At 37.7% G+C, this 18,318-nt stretch overlaps 1 pseudogene; it reads left to right on the top strand.

Annotated features, from left to right (window-relative positions):
* Nucleotides 1–7,692: 7,692 nt before the first annotated feature.
* LOC128115289 (ubiquitin-conjugating enzyme E2 D2-like) lies at nucleotides 7,693–8,137 on the top strand (annotated as a pseudogene).
* The last annotated feature ends 10,181 nt before the right edge of the window (nucleotides 8,138–18,318 follow it).

The following is an 18,318-nucleotide window of genomic DNA, read 5'->3' on the forward strand; positions in this document are numbered from 1 at the left end:
TTTGGAAACTTAGAAAATAGATAGTCATCTTTCCTCTGTAGACTAATGAGAACAAGCTAAGGTTCAGACTTAAAGAAAAATGCTGGACACTGATGGGAGGAATTTTCTATCAGATTATTTGAAAGAGGAAAGTCTAAGGCACTGTAGGTGGCACCATTCCCTGGGAAGGTGGTTTTGCACTGTATAAGAAATCAAGCTAATCATGAATCTATTAGTGAACTAGCAAGCAGCTCCACTCTATGATATGTGCTTTAAGTTCCTACTTGAATTCCTGCCCCAATTTTCATCAATAATGGGCTGAGATCCGAAAGTATACACTAAAATAAATCATTACTTTCTCTAAGTTGATTTTGGTCAGGATGTTTATATCAGTCACAGAAGGAAAATAAGAAAAAAATACCATTCAGCATAGTGCATTGGCTGGAAAATCCAACTCTGTCTCTTTTTTAAGAAAATAAAAATGTGCTTGCATTTTTAGTATTTGAGCTTGGTGCTAGAGAAATGTTTTGAGGTTAAAAGTACTCGCTGCTTTTGCAGAGGACCCAGGATTGGTACCAAGCAAACACAATGTAATTCATAACCATTCTTTTTTTTTTTTTTTTGGTTTTTCGAGACAGGGTTTCTCTGTGTAACTTTGCGCCTTTCCTGGAACTCACTTGGTAGTCCAGGCTGGCCTCAAACTCACAGAGATCTGCCTGGCTCTGCCTCCCGAGTGCTGGGATTAAAGGCGTGCGCCACCACCGCCCGGCGTAATTCATAACCATTCTTAACTTCAGTCCCAGAGAACCCAACATCCTTTTCTGACCTCTCTGGGCATCAGGTGTGTATGTGTGTGTGTGTGTGTGTGTGTGTGTGTGTGTGTGTGTGTGTGTGTGTGTGTGTGTGTGTAAATGCATATAGTGATATTTTGTTTGTGTTTTAACAAATAAATCTTGCCTGAAGATCAGAGTGCAGAGCTAGCCACAAGAGGCCAGGCAGTGGTTGCACACACCTTTAATCCCAGCACCTGGGAGGAGGAAATAGAAAGTAATATGGCTGGGCAAAGAGAGGAAATGATAAGGCAAGGTGGAAACAGGAACTTGGCCCCTTTCAGGCTGAGGATTCCGTAGAGGTAAGAAATCTCTCTAGTGGCTGGCTCCTTTACTAATCTTTCAGCATTTACCCCGATATCTGGCTCTGGGGTTTTATTATTAAGAGCAATTAGTATCTGTGCTACATATGCAAGTAAAGCTCTCATACATATAAAGTGGAATAAAGCTTTAGACAATATATGACCAATTTTAGAATGCATTATCTGTTAACATTTTATATGAATTTAAGTTGTGTGTCATAATAGCAACTTACCGTATTTGTGAGTGAGAAGAGTAAATGAAATTAACTTTATAAAATGGAATAATGAGTCAGTATTTGAGCAGGGGGCTGGAAAGATGGCCTCAAATATACATACATATATATCTCCTCTAAAGGTTATAGTACTTTTCTTACTCCAACTAGGTGATCCTGTATCCAGTCTAGTTGACACTAAATAGTAACTATCATATTTGTTATTATTCTCTCACATAATAGATAATTTATCCAGTACATGGATATAAGTCAATGATAAGTTTATTTTGTGTATGGTTCTAAAAGTAGAGAAGGCAAATCCTGGGAGGCTGCAAGTGACAAAGCATTTCTGCTGTATCCAAACATAGCAGGAAGTATCACATGGAAAATTGGTACTCTTGAGAGAAGCCTAAATGTGAATGAACACTGATAGAACTAACATATTCCTGAGATAACTAAACAATTCACTTAGTAACAGGCTTAGTCCATTCATTAGAGCAGTGATCCCCATAGCCTAACTATATTCAACAGACCTTACTACTCAATATTGTAGGGATTTAAACTAAATGCTATGTGTTTGGTGGTAAATTTCAAAGCAATAATAGCTAACTAAGAATATTCTTAATAGAGGAACAGAACACACACTAAACATAAATTATTGGTACTATAGAACTGTAAACGTCCATGACTATAAGCTAAACATTTATTAATACTATGTTATGTCTGCTGTTGATTCCATAGCATGTTCAATTTTCTTCTAAAACATATATCCTCTATTAAAACTTTGGAAATTTTTTATTTTATGTTTATGTGTGTTTGAATGTATATATGTGCACCATTTGCATGAGGTCAGAAAAGCATATCAGATGCCCTGGAACTGGAGTCACAGAGAGTTGTGAGCCATCATGTGGGTGCTAGGAATTGAACTTGGGTCTTCTGAAGAGCACCAAATGCTCTTAACTATTTAGTTATCTCTCCAAAAATTTTTAAAATTATAATTATGTTGGGTTGTAATATCAATTTTACATGAAAATCCTCTCAGGCTAGATAATTGACAATTCCTATTACACAAAATTCCCAGAGTACCACATCTAATAGATATAAAAAGGAAATAACTTGAGGAAGAACAAACAACAGTTTTAAATAGTGTAATAATTAGAAAATAGCATTTTCTGAAAACTCTTTTCTTTAGTGCTGAACTAAAACTGTTTAGACTTTGGTGATATACTCTATGGTGATATACACTATATATTATCAACAGATTTTGATGAATGATTGAAATATAAAAAGGAAACATTATAATTGCATCCAATGTGCTTATGGCTATTTTTAAAGTTCATGGTCAACTTCCCCCCAGCCCACCCCCGATTCCCACCTCCTCCAGGGCAAAGCCTCCCCCGAGGACTGAGATCAACCTGGTAGACTCAGTCCAGGCAGGTCCAGTCCCCTCCTCCCAGGCTGAGCGAAGATGAGGGGGGCGGGAGGGGGGAGAACAAGGGAATCCGTGGCTGACATGTAGAACTGAATTGTATTGCAAAATAAAAAAAAATTAAAAGTAAAAACAAAAAACAAAACAAGACAAACAATAAACAAATAAAAATTTCTCAATGTGGAAAAAAAAAGTTCATGGTCAATCAAATTAACATGGGCATAACTATCTTGCAATTTTTAGAACATATGTTATAGAAATGTGTTATATTCAATGAATATATTTCACATGGATAAATTCTGCCTTCAGCTAAATATGCCTAACTGCATTTCTACTAGAGTTAATGTAGAATTTTGCCTGCAGAGAGTATCATTTTAATGGAGGAAAACATACACTATTTAAAATATTTAATTCAAGAATCAAAAAGAAAAGTGTAAGTTATTTTAATTTCCTTTGTATAAACATTGAATGAGTGCGCAGTTAGGCACTTCGGCTCAGTTTTCTCATTGCTGTTTGATTTTCACTCTTTTTTTTGTTAACTTTCTCCCATGAAAATGGACTGGAAAGAGAATCCTCAAAAAATAATAGGCACAAAATGAGGAAAAATATCTACCTCTAACCTGGTTATATTTAACTGTTAGCACAATCAATCCATTTCTGTTTACCATTTATCTATCTTAAATTGTGAGAGTTACCTTAGAATTGGTTAGTGTGCAGAAATTGAAAAAATATTGAAGGACATGTAAGAATAAGGAACATATATTTCATTAATCTAATGATTGCTGGAAGCATACATGTTTAATGTTACATTGATGGTGGCTCAGAAGAAAATAAATAGCAAGGAATTCACGGATTGAATATTGGTAGTAATATAGTGCTAACAATTCTTTCTAAAAAGCCTGAGATGTAAATGTAGAAAGTTGGTGGAAATGTGATCCCTTTTCTTTAAGCAAATTGGCAGAACAATTACTTTGCGTTATGTTATTAGAAAGAAAATAACGCTTGTGATTAACTAGTTGGTTTAGACTGATTTCCAAACAATGTATAGAATGTGAAGTCTTCTTTTTCCTCAATAATTCTAACAAAATTTGAAAGATAAAGTAATTATGCAAAGAGCTGTTAGATAATTTCAATGAACAACAACAAAACATGTTTTATCCTTCAAGGGATTAAAGATACTTTATTCTAGAATAAAATATGAGCAACCATGATGTATGAAAACAATTTCAAATTTCCCCAAATCCATTTTTCAACATAATAACAGTTTCATGAAGTTTTGTAGTAACAGAACAACCAAAACCATAAATCAACTTCAAATGAATTTGTGTAAATATTTAGTAGATGGTTTACAGCAGAGCAGTAAGATAAGCCTCAGATGTTGTTTGATGACATCCTTAGTCTTTTAGTGGGTGAAATCTGGTTGTCTGTTCAGTGAATATATTCCAAATGCTTTCACTTTATAACTACAGGGGTATTGGGTCACATACAGAGGTTGTCAAGGAATGACTATTAAGAGGACTAAATATTGCCTAAGATAAATTATAGTTAGGTTCTTTCTGGACTGGAAAAGTTCTAACCTTTCCACAACCATTGTAAGTCTGCTTAAGGGGCCCCCTAGTAGTAGGATCAGGATCCATCCCTGGTACATGAGCTGGATTTTTGGAGCTCACTACCTATGGTAGAGGACACCTCGCATAGCACAGCCCTGAGCCAGGGGGGAGGAGCTTGGGCCTGCCTTTACTGAATGAATGTACCAGGCTCTGTTGACTCCCTGATGGAGACCTTACCTCCTTGTAGGAGGGAATAAGGGGTGGGATGGGTGGGAGGCTGGAGAGCCAGAAAGAGGGAAGAGGGGGATCTGTGATTGGTATGCAAAATGAATAAAATATTTCTTAATAAAGAAAGTTCTAATCAGTTAATCTGCTTTGTAGTAGCTTCATGGTAAGGTACACTTTCTTTCCATACATTTTTCTTCACAATAACATCAAGGAAATTTGATGATTAATAAATATTAGCTATCTAAACAAGCTACATACTGTACAAACAGGGTTCAATATAGACAATACTAGATGATATAGTTCAACTTACAATTTTTCAAATATATGATGGAGTGGAAGGAACGTGCACTCAGAAATCATTCATTAATTTTTTATTTAACCATTTATAATCTAGCAATGTATGACATGACATTATCAAGATGGTGAGCAGTTGACACTAGTAAATTTTCAGTTAGCTATATGAACATAAGGTAAAAATCAATATCCTACAGTGCACTCTCTTGCCAAGCTATAATAATTTGATTGGTAGATAAGTATATCCAATGTATTTTTAAACACTGAATTTTTTTAGCTTACTATGCTTTTATAGGGAAATAATCTTATTCTAAACGTTAGGAGCATCTGCACATAGACACATTAACTTTCAGTAAAAGATTAAAAGATTAAGGCTGTGACATAGGGATGAAGTTATGAATAGCACTCGCAGCAAGAAGCAGAGAAAAAGGTAACTCAGTGAGTTTTCATAGATAATCTTGTTGTATAGTAGTGTGGATTTTCTTGACACAATGAAAATTAATCAAAGTTTTCAAGATTGTTTTAATATCAGAAAGAAGTCCTGCAATATTGAACTATAGAGTCCAGACACAGGAAAAAATAAAGGAAGAGCAGTAGACTTCAGGGATTTGGAAGGCAGCAAAACTTTCTAATTGAACTCAGTTATAACATGTGCATTCTTCAGCAAAAAGGAGCAGTGACTTTAAGAACACAATCAGGGATGCAGAGAACAGCAGAAGCTATGGAAAATGTGAGGTTGGGCTCAATGGTAGAGCCTTTTCCTAAAAATACGGATCCTGGGTTTGTTCACTTGAAAGTAGAAAAAACAAAACAATGACATCAGAAACATTACAAAGCTAGGGAGAGGTGGTTATAGATTCTTTCATTGTCTTCAGAAGCACTATATGCCTGCCAACAATTTGATTTCAAAATTCAACCTCAACAGCTGTGAGAAACTAAATTTGGTTTTTTTTAGTCATCCATTTTGTGGTACTTTGGCACAGCAGCGCTAACACAAGATAGAAGAGGAGGAAGAGAAAGAAAAAAAGGGACAGAAAAAGGACATAAGAAAGAGCAATTCTGTTTAACATTTCATATTAATATTTTTACTCAACAATGATTTCAGTGGTTAACACACATATAAACATACACATAGAATATCTTAATTAGAAATAAGAATCAATTATTTTATTAGAGGAAGTGGCAGCTGTATCTCTATGGCATCTAGGCCAGCCTGGTCTACATACATGGTGAGTTTCAGGCCAGGAAGTCAGGGAAACATAGTGAGATCTTGTAAAAAAAAAAAAAGTAAAAAGAAAGAAAACTACAGTGTGTCCTCTACCTTCCCATTTCTTCACTCCTCTTTTTAGTAAATAAACCATTGTTTGTTTACAAAGACTTGTCAGCTTCTCCATACATCCCTGCTTCCAAACAAAAAAGGTTCTGTAAATGAAAGTAAGTTCATGCAGCTTACTTATGGAGAGTAAGTATACCCTTTTTGTAAGGCATCAAGTGTTTGAACTTCCTAAAACTTTTCCAAATACAAAAATGAATCTACTTTCTTGTCCCATTTGCCTTTTCCTCATTTCCAAATTGTCTGAGTTCACAATCAATGTCAATGTGCTTAAGACTGAGAAATAAAGGGTTGGAAATGCACTCTTCATAAGTAGCAGTGGAAAACATTCAGATAGTTATGGGAATATGCCAGACTCAAGAGTAATAAATAGAGAAATATGCCCTAGAGTAGATTCTTTACAGGAGGACTTTTTAAAAATTAAGAGCAATATTAACCATTCAAGGAAATTGTCCTACAGATACAGTATTATATTATTACATTAGGTATAAACTACTATATTGGCATTAGGTGGATTGCTTCTCAATGCTAGCAATAGCAATGGATTTTTTTTTACCCATTTGTTGTCAGAATTTAATCAAAACTTATGTTTTTAACTTCATAGTTGAATTTTTAAAGACTTTCACATTAAATTTTATAAAAATATAACTAATATAACTTTTAAAAAGGTTACCTCGGTATTAAAATTTCCTAAAGTTGTTTACACTAGCAAATATCATCCTTAGGAAATATGTAAAATTAATGGCTGTAGTGTGTTCAACTTAAAAATATAAAAATTACAGGCAAAGTCATTGTAATGAATATAGGGGAGTTGACTGATTTATTGTGAATGGGTAGAAGAGGTTCACTGTGACTCTACTTATTAGCTCAAAGAGCAACTGCTAAGTGAGGCCCTGAGGCACTGCCAGCTTCAGTCATTTTTCCCTTGCTCTCATGCTCCTCTAGCAGATTGTTCTAAAGTTAATATGCATGCTGACCTCATGTTGACCCCATGTTGACTCCATGCTCCACCCACATTACCCTAAGTTGACACCAAGCTGAGCCCATGTTGATGCCACATTGACCCCATGTGCCCGTCACTTGTCATTACGTTCTCTGTGACCTCACAGAATATTCCATAGAAGCTACTCAGACATTCAAGGCGCTTATCCCACAACAGCGCCAGCAGCCGGCTGCTGGAGTTATTGGCCTTTCCCGAGAGAGCTGTGTCTCCTAGCAGTTGTCGTTGTTGACCTCCTAGCAGTTGTTCGGCTTCCCCGCATCACAGCCTCCGAGCAACTACAGAGAATTCGCCAGATCCTGACCCAAAGCAACATGAGTTTTTGAAGATTTTCAGGTACAGTTGAGGAGCTAACGTCACTAGCCCTTGGCTCTGTCTGCCTCATCCATCTCTGAATTATGCCTTAATAACTTGACCTCATCCTCAGCCTAATCATATATCCTCTTCTCCTCTCTCTCTATACTCTAGGTTCAATAGAACGATCTACCAGTTGCCACAACTAGTGAAGGAGATGTTTCGTCCCAGTTTGAAGGCAATGGCCCTTAAACGAATCCACAAGGAGTACCTTGCCATGTCTCAAGATCCTCCGGCCCAGTGTTCTGCAGGTCCTGTGGCAGAAAACATGTTTCATTGGCAAGCGACCATAATGGGGCCTGACGACAGCCCCTATCAGGGAGGGGGTCTTTTTCTTGACTATTCACTTTCCAACCAATTATCCCTTCAAGCCCCCCAAAATTTCATTTATTACTAAAATCTACCATCCAAATATTAGCAAAAATGGAAGCATCTGTCTAGATATATTGGATTCTCAGTGGTCACCTGCACTTACAATTTCCAAAGTTCTTCTTTCTATCTGTTCTCTGTTGTGCGATCCAAACCCAGATGATCCTCTAGTTCCAGAAATTGCGAGGGTCTACCGCAAGGATTTTAAGGAGTATGATAAATTAGCTCGGGAGTGGACGAAAAGATATGCCATATAATTTCAACTTGTATTCTGTGGTCATAAAAATAAACCAACCTATCAGTCATGTTTTGTTACTTTGAGCAAAGCGATCCTTCTCCAATCTTTTCTAGATAAATATTGTACAATTTTCAAACTAGGATAACTAAGAGTGAGGGGTGGGGGTGGGAGAGAAGGGAAAATGGGTGGAATACAGAGGAGGTGGGGAGTGAAAGTGAGGAGAAGGGTAAATGGATTGGGTATGGAGAGGTGGGAGGCAAGAGAAGGGCAGATGATTGGGAGACAGGGATGGTGAGAGCAAGGGGAAGGGAAGATGGATGGGGTGTTGAGGAGGTGGGGTGAAAATGAGGATAGATGGATTGGGTGTGGGAGAGAGGGGTAGGAGAGTGGAGAAGGGCAGATGGCTGGGAGATAGGGGTGGTGAGAGCAAGGGGAAGGGAAGATGGATGGGGTGTGGGGGGAGGTGGGGTGACAATGAGGATAGATGGATTGGTTGTGGGAGAGGTGAGAAAGGTAGACTTATTGGGTGTGGGGGGACTTGGGAAGTGAGAAAAGGACAGATGGATGTGTGGTTGGGGAATGAGAGTGAGAAGAACAGGTGAATGGGATGTGGGTAAGGTATGGTTTGAGAGTGAGAGGGGTTGCTGGAAGTTGCAGGAGAGTAGGAGAGTTAAGGTCCTGGAAAGAGTGTAAAACTAGTTGCAGTTTAGATTTGCCTAAAACAATTATTTTTATTGAATTAGGTTTGGAAAACAAATCAAGAAAAAGCTGTGTGGGCTTTAGAATCCAATGCCAAGCAGTATAACCAACCAGCAATGGCGGAACATTTTTTGACTAAGAGTTTCTATGTAATTAATGCTGTCTTCAACTTCATTCAGTAGTCCATGCTGGCCTGAATTCCAGATCCTTCTGTCCCAGTGTTCCCCTATATTGTCATTACAGGCCTGAGAGTAAAGCTTCCCTCATTTTCACAGGAGGAACTTTGCCATGTGTAGTTTTGACACTGTATTTTGAAATCCACATTTATCTCACTAAAATTGAGTGGATTAGGAATTGTTATAAGTAACATGTTTGGTGCCTATCACTACACCTGTCATTTTATTTGGATCCTGGAGATCCAAACATAGTTCTTTATACTTCCACAGCAAGCACCTTACTAAGTCATCTCTCCAGCCCTGGGTAGAATTTTTTATCTCCTATTTTCAGTGGTTTCTTTGAATGTCTATTCCCTCCATTGTTTCTAAGCTTGGTGAGGTAACGCATTCTGACAGAAGGATATACTGTAGAAAAACCTGCTCATCCCAAGGTGAAACAGACAAGAGGGTCTAGGTTTCAAAAAGCCAGCTCATGCACCAAGGACAGGTCTTGGTCCCACTGCCTTGGGGCCCTCCTAAACAGTTCAAGTTCACACAACTGTCTCACTTATCCAGAGGGCTTGGTCTCTATGCTGAGATACTTTGTTCCGTCTTGGCGCAGGGAGGAGGGGGACTTGACCTGCCTCAACTGAATCTACCAGGCTGGGCCGACTCCCCAGGGGAGACCTTGCCTGGGAGGAGGTGGGAATGGGGGGGTAAGTTGGGGGGGAGGCTAGGGGGTGGGAGGAGGGAGGATAGGGGAATCCGTGGCTGATATGTAAAATTAAATTAATTATAAAATAAAAATATTTACTAAAAAAAAGAAGGGTCTGGGAACAACATATATAATTCTAAGGGACACTATCTGTAAACTAGTTCCTCTAATCACACCCCTATTTCCTAATTTTCATTACCTCCCAATTATGACACCAAATGATAAGTCCCTTCAAGTCTTTAACTTTTTAAATCAGATTTCTCATGCTTTTGTCACTTCCCTAAAGCCTTCTCATGAAAAAACAAAAACAACATCCTGAAATTATGAGACAAAGAACTTCAAAGGATGTCATATGTTGTGCTTGTTTTCAGTTGGCCATCTACTACTGAGCAGGCAGCCTATCCTTAAGAGTAGCTTGATTCCCTAATCAAACTCCCTTGGAGAAAATTAAATTTCATTTCCAAGTGGTTATCCATAGGAGACAACTTCTGGGTTAGAGATTTGTTATGTGTCCACTTCTCCTTTCAACTATACAACCCCATCTGATAAAGAACCATGCAGGCCCTGGGCATGCTGCTCCAGTCTCTGAGGTCATACGTGCATTGGTTATTGTGTTTAGAAAGTGTGGTGATATTGTGTTCCCCCAAATATTATGCACCATAATAAACTTATCTAGGGTCAGAGAACAGAACAGCCACTAGATAGACATAGAGGCCAGAAAATGGTGGCACACACGCCGTTTTAATCCTAGCATTTCAGAGGCAGAGATCTGTCTGGATTTCTGTGAGTTCAAAGCCACACTGGAAACAGCTAGGCGTTGGTAACAAGAGCCTTTAATGCCAGGAAGTGATGGCAAGAAGTAGAAAGGTATTTAAGGCATGAGGACAAGGAACTAGAGCCTGGTTAAGGTTTCAGGATTTTGAGCAGCACAGTTCAGCTGAGATTCATTCTGGATGAGGGCCCAGAGGCTTCCAGTCTAAGGAAACAGGATCAGCTGAGGAATTGGTGAGGCGTAGCTAGAGTTTTCCTGCCTGGCCCACAGTCAGGACAAATCTCTGTCACCTGCCAGTCCCACAGCCACTCAGACCTAACCAAGTAAACACAGAGACTTATATTGCTTACAAACTGTATGGCCATGGCAGGCTTCTTACTAACTGTTTCTTATATCTTAAACTAATCCATTTCTATAAATCTATACCTTGCCACGTGGCTCGTGGCTTACCACCATCTTTACATGCTGCCTTGCCATGGTGGAGGCTGGCAGTGTCCTCTCTGACTCAGCCCTTCCACTTCCCAGAATTCTCTTCTCTGCTTGTCCTGCCTATCCTTCCTGCCTGACTACTGGCCAATCAGTGTTTTATTTACTAACCAATCAAAGCAACATATTTGACATACAGAACATCCCACAGCACTTCCCCCTTTTCTTTTCTTCAAAAAGGAAAGTTTTAACCTTAACCTAGTAAAATTACATATAATTTGAGAATTTGGGCGTAGCTTCTCTTACTACTTCCTGCTGGAGGGGGGGCGCTGTATCTTATGGGGACATAAAGAAAATTTTAGGATCATGGAGTAGTCCATGAGGCTGTTGTCTGAGGCAGTTGCCTTCAAACCATTCTGGATGTTGGATCCTCTGGATCATGGTGTCATCGGAAACCTTTCAGGAAGTCTTGGCTGGTCAAACCTGATGTATCTTAATCTGGAACAAATCCATAGCCTCTGGCTTTCTATGGAAACAAAAGCAGAGCCTCCTTTCCAAAGCAACATATCCTTACATCCAAATTTTGAAGTCAGGGTACCTTTAAAATATATATTTTGGCATAACTCAACAGCTTTTACAATCAAATGTTTTTCTTCAGTTACGAATATCAAAGAGAACCTAACTCAGATTCTGTGTGTGGTAGCCATCTTTACATGGCTTATTTTTTTATATTACCTTGAGCCTATTGCTTTAAACTGCAGAAATCTAAGACTGAAATGGTGCTGTGGCTGCTGGCTCTGCCCACTTCAGCTTCCCACCATAGCTGTGGTACATTTTCTGCCAGCTCTGGGAACCATCAACTCTTAGAAATAGTGGATCTATGCTTCTATCAAAGCAGCGTGTAGCCCAGAAACCTCTTTTTTTATTTTGTACTAGCAAAGGCTAAATCCACCACACAGCTTAATGTGCCACTTGCAGAGGCCCCAGCTTAATGTGCCACTTGTAGAGGCCTCATTCCTGCCATACTGCAGGTTGAACACATACACCAGGAACCCACCATAGTAGCTCAAACATGCAGGCTGCCGCTAACTTGAAAGATACAACTAGGAACTGTTTTTAGCTCTGTTTTAGAATCTTTTTTTTCTCAGGTTTTTAGGTGGAAACACTTGCCAACACATTGGGCATCATTTGTAGCTAGAGTTTTCCTACCTGGCCCACAGTCAGGACAAATCTCTGTCACTTGCCAGTCCCACAGCCACTCAGACCTAACCAAGTAAACACAGAGACTTATATTGCTTACAAACTGTATGGCCATGGCAGGCTTCTTACTAACTGTTCTTATATCTTAAACTAATCCATTTCTATAAATCTATACCTTGCCACATGACTCGTGGCTTACCACCTTCTTTACATGCTGCTTGCCATGGTGGAGGCTGGCAGTGTCTCTCTGACTCAGCCTTCCACTTCCCAGAATTCTCTTCTCTGCTTGTCCTGCCTATCCTTCCTGCCTGGCTACTGGCCAATCAGTGTTTTATTTACTAACCAATCAGAGCAACATATTTGACATACAGAACTTCCCACAGCAGTGAGGTGAGGAAGCTGTGGCTTGTTTTGCTTCTCTGCTCTTCCAGCATTCACATCCAATAACTGGCACCAAGGTTTGATTTTATTAATAAGACCTTTTAAGATTTGTGCTACAAGAAAGCCTTGTTTCTTTGCTGTCCTTTATACCCTCTGGCTCTTATGCTCTTCTGCCTCCTCTTTTGAAGGGTTTTCCTGAGGTCTGAGGGGAGGGATTTGATGGAAACATCCCATTTAGTGATGAGTGTTCCCAAGTGTCTCTGTCTCTGTCTCTGTCTCTGTCTCTGTCTCTCTCTCTCTCTCTCTCTCTCCTCCTCTCTCTCTCTCTCTCTCTCCCTCTCTCTCTGTATTGTCTGGTCACTGTATTTGTTCCCATACATAGAGGAAGCTTCTCTAAAGATGGCTGAGAAAGGCACTGATCTATGAGTATAAGATAATATTATTAGGAGTCATTTTATTCCTACATTCCTTTTTTTCCTACATTCCTTTAACAGAAAAGCAGTATAGGGTTTTCCCCTAGATCCCTGAGAAATCTAGTCTCAGGTACTTGGCCATCCAAACTATATCAGGTATGGGGTTCCATCTCATGGAGTGGGCCTTAAATTGTATCAGATACTGGTTGGTTACTCCCACAAGGTTTGTGCCAGCTTTTCACTAGCATTTCTTGCAGGCACAACATCATTGTAAGTGAAAGGGTTTGTAGCTGGGCTGATGTTTCTGCTTTGGTAGGTTGCAGAATACCTTCTGTTACAAAGAACACTAGTTTGTATAGGTGAAGGCTCTATGGAGGTACTAGCTTGATTTCTCTGTGCTTAATCAGTTGTGTAGGTGCTATATTCAGCAATAGGGCCTTGTTGTAAGTTTATGGAGAGCAACCTGTATTGTTGACAACAGCCTGGGTTTTGGAGGGTTCCCTTTGGGGAATAACTCAATTAGATATAACCCAATTCCATCACTGAAAGTTTCATTTGGTTTAAAATAGATGTCCAGTTGGAGCCTTGTCGTAATTTGGTGATTTCATTTAAATTGCCTTAATATATATATATATATATATATAATATATATATATATATATATATATATGGTTTTGGAAGCTTCTACTATATTAGGTTTTCATATTACTCCTCAAATGGCCCTAAATTTTAGCTGTCTCTCCTTACATTCCCTCCATTGTCCTCCTCTTGGGCTTATTTTTGCTGTGATGAAAGACCATGACCAATGCAACTTTGGGAGGAAAGGATTTATTTAGCTCATGCTTCATCATCAGCGTTCATCGTCAAAGGAAGTCAGGACAGAAACTCAAACACAGCAGGCAACTGGCGGCAGGAACTGATGCAGAGGCCATGGAGAAATGCTGCTTATTAGCTTGCATTTAATGGCCTGCTCATCCTGCCTTCTTAGGGAACCCAGGATCACCTTTGCAGGAATGACACCACTCATAATGGGCTGGGTCCTCCAACATCAATCACTAAGGAAATGTCCTACAAGCCTTCATACAGTCCAATATTATGGAGACATTTTCTCAATTGAGGTTCCTCTACTCTGATGACTAGCACTTGTCAAGTTGACATAAAACTAGCCAACACACTCTATCTGCTTGATATCCCCATTCCAGTCACCTCACCCCAATCCATCCTTACCTATTCTATTTGCCTTTCCTAGGAAAATCTATTTGTCCCCTCTTGTCCTTTACTCTCTACATAACCTCTGTTTTTCTATGGATTGTAGCTTACTTATCATTAACAATAGTTAATATCCACATATAAGCAATGCATACCGTATTTGTCTTGAGTGACACACTGATTTTAATTATGGTTGCTTGAAAGGGAATGATGGTGTGTGGCTTACTGGAATATGGGCTAGCTACTACTTTTCAGTTACAACATCACAGAAGAAAATGATATGCTTTTACACTTGTAACTAATTGCCAATAGTCTGTGCACGAGAAGCTCATGAGTCATTCCCCAACAAGGAACTGAGTATTTTTAATTAATTTATATTTTTGTGGACTATATAAATGCTCCTCTAAGTAAAATAAGGAATACAAATATCACACATTTTTTTCTCATGTGTGGAACATTTTACCTCCACAAACAACATAAATATACTGAAAGCAAGCTATTTGGGGGAAAAAAGTAGACAAGTAATAGGGGGCTCTGAGACAAGAGAAGGTAATCAGAGAGTGAATACAATTAGGTATGAGATCTGTGGGTAGGGTTAACAGAATTATTCTCATACAGAGAAAAAGTAATTTATAGTCATTGTGCAATATCCCTAATGACTCTGGAAAAACTATGGCTCTCTCATCTCAAGAGATTTCACTAACAAAAGAAATGGGATTTGACAGAGGGATGTGGAGAAGAACGGGATGCTAAGATGAAGCCATATATACACAGCCAAGAATGGACAGCTGAATTAAAAAATCAACAACAATTTCCAGAATTTAAAATCCTGAATCATGACATGACACTAGTGGAATTCAGGTGTTTCTGGTACATGGACTGCTCTCACCCAATGTGAGGTTGAACTGTCGACCTTGTGTACATCCTACTTCACAAATGAGTCTGTCAGATATGCTAAGCCTATAGGCTGAAGATGATGCCCCAACACTGTGGAGAAACCTCAGGTGACTGTCCAGGCAGCTGGCTGTTTCTGTCAACTCACAAATTTTTTGGAAGTTGCTTGCATGCACTTTCTGTTTTTATTTTTGTTAGCTAATATTATTTCCTTCTTGGGTCTCTGAGGGAGTTGAAGATTAGTTAGTTATAGTTGAAGGTTAGTTAGTTATAGTTGAAGATTAATTAGGATAGAAAGTGAATTAGATACATTTTGGACTTAACAAAATAGGATAGATAATGAAATTATTTTCTCTGAATTTGTCAAATACAAATGGACTAGACATTGTTTAGACATTTATTACTTGTATATATTGTATATAGTCATTGTACTTTTGTATATAGTTTTTCTTTTGTTAGTTATAACCTTTTTCTTTTTTTTCCTTTTTATTAAAATAGAAAAGGGGAAAAAAATAATATGAATAAATGTCTTAATGAAGTCTGTGAAAATAAAAAAAAAAAAAAAAAAAAAAAAAAAAGAAATGGGTAAGACGCGGGGCGGTGGTGGCGCAGCCGGGCGGTGGTGGCGCACGCCTTTAATCCCAGCACTCGGGAGGCAGAGCCAGGCGGATCTCTGTGAGTTCGAGGCCAGCCTGGTCTACAGAGCAAGATCCAGGAAAGGCGCAAAGCTACACAGAGAAACCCTGTCTCGAAAAACCAAAAAAAAAAAAAAAAAAAAAAAAAAGAAATGGGTAAGACATTTGTTGCAATGTGAAGTGAAATTATTGCCTTGAAGATGATACAAAGTGTCATAGCTGGATATACCCAGGTTATTCCCGCATTCTTAAGGATTTAGAAGATCAGTAATCTGAACTATCAGTTTTCCCCTTGAGAGAAACCAAATAGAGGCAATGAAAATGAATGTTAAGTTGGAATAAGGAGTAGTTGAAGCTTTTGTTACTTGAATTGCCTTTGAGTAGATATAAGTATCCTTTGCACAAGTGGATATTGAAGATTAGTAATTATAATAGACTCACAATAAATTCTATGGGAAAGCAAATAAAACAAATGTAGCATTTTCAAGCTTATGAAATTCATTAAACTATAGTCTGTTCATGAAATTTTCTTATGTGTTTAAAATTATCTCATGTCTTACTGAAAAAAGGAAAAATATATTTTAGACTTCTATTTCTTTAATTTTTTAAGTCATTAATGTTTTCTTCATTTTAATCACTCAAAGGCATTGAATTTCCAGCTTCATTGCCCATAACCTCAAGTAAGAAATAAATGTTTATCACAATTCATTGTGTATTCACATTCATACATATGTATAAATGAGCTAAACAAATGTTATAAACAATGTATACTCCTATTATATTAAGGGTATCCTACCAAAGATAACCATTCAGATACAGTTTATAGCTAATTTAAAGCCTTTATTCCAACCAGTTGGGACCACAGCCAGGTATTCAGGGACAAAGATATGGCCCTAGGTATCCAAAACATGGGGTTTTTGAAGGCAAACCATGTCCTGGCATCTTGCTCAGCAGCAGAAATGTTGTGAGGGTAGTGAGCATAACAGAAGCAAGTAGTTTAACAGAAGCTAAGAATGGTTAACTCTAGAAGATTCTTTACAAACAGGCTAAGATAATTTAGTAATGACTGAGAAAAAAATTCTCCGTGAATTTTTGACTTTCTAGGGGCATAATTTTGTACTATCTTTTCAATTATTATCACATAACAGAAGTACATGTAATACACAATTTGTTTCTTGGTGACTAGAATAAATATTTATATCATGATAAGGATAATAACGATAATATTTTCCTCCAGAGCAAATATCAGATAAGTTTAAGATTGAATATATTTCAAAATTCACCATTTCTAGGCTATAACACAAATCCACTGTTCATTCAGTTGTTATCTAGTCTTTGCTTCTTACTCATGGACTTTGGTGGCAAAAAAAACTGTGGTAAATTTGGAGTTTATGCTGCCTACTGTACAATAAAAAATAATGCTATTTGATTCTAATCCAGATATTTTGTGATGTTCTGCATGATTCTATGATGCTATCATAAGTAAAAACATCTTCTTGGAATTAAGACAATATCTGAGGTTATTTACATGCCATGGCCGGATAATATGGATCAGATCTAATAATTAAAGAAAACCTTCATAGAATTGTGACTGTAGGTGATTCTTGATTGCTTCCTATACAAATTCATGCATAGATTGTTATTAGGTTCTATCAACTGTGCTAAGATAATAATTCAATATAAACATTTCAACAAATGAACAAAATAGAAGAAAATCTCATTTTAAATTCCTCTTAAACAGAGAAATGTTCATTTTGGTAAAAGTTTTGGATGCATACATTAAGAGTTTCTTAAACAGTTCTTAAGTTTCAACACCTATAAAGTTACTGATTGTAATTTATTCATGGGTGTAAAGCAAAGCATGTGAATATATACTGTAGAGTCATGCAGTATTTCAAAGTAATAGATAAGATTACATATAGAATTGTAGATGTATTTTTTAAAACACTGCTAATGTATAAGTTAAATATCAGTATATTAGGAAATTTGAAAGAATCATTCTTCCCAAATTGATCTATATTAACCTAATATTCATGAGCATTTTCAAATCACGATGTTTCATTTCCAAGAGTACCAGAGAGGATTGAATTTAAGCTGTATAAACTACTTACATAGAGAGGGGAGAAGTACTCACATGTGAATCTGGGGTATATGAAAGTATATACTGACATGAAGAGTTCAGTCAAACATATGAAACAATACATAAGCTGGTGGTACAGTGTGTGTTTTATATAATTTTGCTTGCTATCCTGGTTAGACCAGTATACACAGCCACAAATTTGTTCAAACCTGAGTCTATATGACTTTGTTAAAGTACTTTATAGATGAGAATAAAATGTAAAACTTTGAGTAACCATATGGTATATTTCATTTATTAACTTGAAGAATTTAGGATTAAAAAAATCCCCATAATCTCCTAAATAAGAGGGAATTATACCACTAGACTGAGCTAAAATATCAATATTAATTGCACTGAGAACAATATGGAGAAAGAAACAGATAAGCTGAGGGAATCAGTTGTCCAATTTAAGAGCTATATATCACGTGAAAGTTTCTAGGGCTTCTCTTGTCATGGTTTCATTCTAAAATGACTCCACAAGATAGTGCTTTGAATGCTTACTCTCTAGGGTGTGATAATATTTGGGGAGCCCGTGGAACTTTCAGCATGCACACTCTAACTGGCAGACAAAGCAATGGTAGG

This window comes from Peromyscus californicus, unplaced genomic scaffold (genome assembly GCF_007827085.1).
Source record: "Peromyscus californicus insignis strain IS unplaced genomic scaffold, ASM782708v3 Scaffold_10__1_contigs__length_136768540, whole genome shotgun sequence".
NCBI classification, from domain to species: domain Eukaryota; kingdom Metazoa; phylum Chordata; class Mammalia; order Rodentia; family Cricetidae; genus Peromyscus; species Peromyscus californicus.